This window comes from Mus pahari, chromosome 1, assembly GCF_900095145.1.
Source record: "Mus pahari chromosome 1, PAHARI_EIJ_v1.1, whole genome shotgun sequence".
Lineage (NCBI taxonomy): Eukaryota > Metazoa > Chordata > Mammalia > Rodentia > Muridae > Mus > Mus pahari.
In genome coordinates, this window is record NC_034590.1 from 102,051,138 (window position 1) to 102,054,441 (window position 3,304).

General features: G+C 44.8%; 1 pseudogene; it reads left to right on the forward strand.

The window, feature by feature from the left end:
* The first annotated feature begins 2,690 nt into the window (after nucleotides 1–2,690).
* Nucleotides 2,691–2,997, forward strand: LOC110335107 (annotated as a pseudogene).
* The last annotated feature ends 307 nt before the right edge of the window (nucleotides 2,998–3,304 follow it).

The window sequence follows — 3,304 nt, forward strand, 5'->3', positions numbered from 1 at the left end:
AATAGGTTGAAGGATCAAAAGGAATAAATAGTAGCCCAATAAACATAATTCCAGTGCTTCACAGTTGGATGGAAAAATGGGTTGGAATGGCATACCTTAAGAAGAGGTGCTAGGGTAGGTTGTGGGGTAGAGAGCCATGGAGAGATGGCTCAGTGGTTAAGAGCATTTGCTGATCTTGCAGAGGGCCCCAGTTTGATCCCCAGGACTCACATGATGGATGGTTCACAACCACATGTAACTCCAGTTCCAGTGTCTAACAACCCCCTCGTCTGGCTTCTTCAGGCACTGCGCACATGTGGAACAAATACATTTACACACACAGGAAAACACTCATATACACAAATTAAAAATAAATATTTTTTAAGAAAAAAAAAAAGGTGAGGCTAGAAAAATGGCTTAGCCATTAAGAACACTTGCTGTTCTTGGGGAGGACTCAGGTTCAGTTCCCAGGACCTACAGGGCAGCCCACAATAGTCATTAACTGTTCCTGGGGATCTCATGCCTCTTCTGTCCTCCAAGGGCTCCTGCCACACAGTGTGCTTATATACATGCAGACAAAACACTCATTCCTGTAAAATAAAATAAATATTTTCTAAAAGGAAAAAGGGTGGTGCATGCTAAAGCTAAAAATAAGAACATTTTGCTGTTGTTACGGATGTGGGTTTATAAGCGACCCAACAGTGGTCAAATGTCACACCTCCGTGATACAACTGTATTCTTCAAGGCAAGTCATCCACAGGAGGCGACCATGTGCTTTCAAAACAACCACAGGAGCAGCAGCAAGAAATGAACCACAGATGTTGTGGAATCTGCTCTACAAATCTTTCTGAATGTGCCCAGCACTCAGTGTACCTGGCCTGAGTTCCCATCGCATCTGTGTAAGCAAAGTCAGAAGGCTGAAGCAACCAAGCTAGGTCAAAAGAAGCCTGCAGCCGGGTGGTGGTGGCACATGCCTTTAGTCCCAGCACTTGGGAGGCAGAGGCAGGCGGATTTCTGAGTTCAAAGCCAGCCTGGTCTACAAAGTGAGTTCCAGGACAGCCAGGGCTATACAGAGAAACCCTGTCTCAAAAACAAAACAAACAACAATGAAGAAGAAGAAGAAGAAGAAGAAGAAGAAGAAGAAGAAGAAGAAGAAGAAGAAGAAGAAGAAGAAGAAGAAGAAGAAGACGAAGAAGAAGAAGAAGAAACCTGCAGACTCTGCCCTGTTCTCCCCAAATGCTTGCTCCCTTGGCTGGGAGAAATTTCTGCTTTGACTCTGGCTGCCGAGCTGTGAGATAATCAAGTCACAAGTAGAGGCTATCCTAGACAGCCTCCAAGTTGTGTAATGTGTACTAAAGTTTCAGGACTGCTTCGATATCAATTGCCCAACTGCTCCAACACCTACTGCAGCCCATCTCAGAAGACAGAGATCCCTTTTCTCACATGGGTGATTGGTTTAGTTTGGTGCTCCAGGGTTACTGGACCACTGGAGCTCGGGCCCAAAAGGTTGCAAACAATAGCCTTTTGGGGTTAGGAGCCTGGGGAAGGCTTTGTTTCCCCTTGCCCACCCTCTCTGTCTGAAATGCAGAAGCCTCTCCAGGAGTGCAGAAGGCAACTTGAGAGCATGTGGGTCGAACCTTCTGCTGTACAAGCAGGTGATGGTGGAGAAAGATGGAAGCAGCCTACTGTCTGCTGCTACTACAAGCTTTTGTACTGGCCAAACTTGCCTTTGTTCTGGTTCCCTACGCAGGAGAAAAACTAACCCTGCCAGGTTATTGCATGCAGCCTGAGGTGACTCAGAGTTAGACAACACCCTTTGCCCGTCATATCCAAGGAAACTTCTTGGATTTTTGGATCAGGTGGGGAAAACTTGGAGACTTGTTGCCATAGACCTATCAGGTCTGGGCTGCTATGCCAGCCTAGGATCTCTGGATCCATTCCCTACCTCTGTTGTAACAGTATTCATTTGGTGGCTTTAGATGACAGAGTTAGCATTTGGTGCATGTCCAGATATTAGAATTCCCGGAAACAAGGTGTCAGCAGAGCTGCTTTTGCTTTCCTTGTAGAGGATTTGAGGACATCCATTTTGTCCCTTTGAGCACCTAGAGGCCTCCTATTTCCCATGGTCCATGCCCCCTTCTTATTTAAGGTTGGAACTGTATTGTGTGAGATAGGGGTAATCTCATCAGCAAAAGCCCCCTTTCAGCATATAAGCTAATGTGTAGCTGGTCTTTGCTACTCTATGGATTCTTCTTTATCCCACCTTTTATTCCTCTGGTTTCACCCCTTATCACTAGAGAGGAGAGAAAGGATAAAGGGGAGAGAGATAGAGATCCCTGAGTCTAATGACTTTCCTCTTGTTTCTTCTTTGACCACAACTAGTAACAAACTGCAAACAAACCCCCTGAACCACCATTAACCATCAACCCCACCTATTGGGTCCCTAGCATTTATATGCCCCCTGAAATTTTTCCAGAATTCCAAATGTCACACAATTGCAGAAACCACACCTCTGCTAGTGCACGAGGCAAATCTAATCAGCTGCTGCAGATAGTCTGAAGCAGCCCCACATCCCCATACTTGGGTTGAAATGAAAGCACATTCTTATAATATTTGTTGTTTGTTTGTTTTTTTAAGAAACCAAAATTCAATATGAACTTCTGTTGCTGCCCTATCCTCTTTTGTTCTGATCTGATAATGCTCCTGCAAACATGGTGAGTGTTCCTAAGACCCACTGGACATTCTGCAAGAAATGTGGGAAGCACCAACCCCACAAGGTGACACAGTACAAGAAGGACAAGGATTCTTTTTAAGCGTTATGACAGGAAACAGAGCTGCTGTGGTGGACAGATTAAGTCTATTTTCCTCCAAAAGGCTAAAACTGCAAAGAAGAGTGGGCTGAGACTTGAGTGTGTGGAGCCCAACTGAAGATCTAAGAGGATGCTGGCTAGTGGGAGATGCGAACACTTTGAACTGAGAGGAGATAAGAAGAGAAAGGGCCAAGTGATCCAGTTCTAAGATGATTTTGTTATGAAGACAATTAAATCTTGAACTGAAAGAAATAAAGAAATAAAGAAAGGGAGGGAGGGAGGGAGGGAGAAAGAGAGAGAGAGAGAGAGAGAGAGAGAGAGAGAGAGAGAGAGAGAGAGAGAGGCTAAAATTCTAGAATTTTCACTACACTAATGTGTTTGCAGGTTCTGGATATCAGGCCTTTCTGCATTTTTTTTTTCATTTCTACCTAGAGAGTGACAGTGAGTCCAGGTCCCAGACAGAGATGGTTGAGAGGACAAAAATCACACAAATGTACTCATCGCTGGCAGAGGTA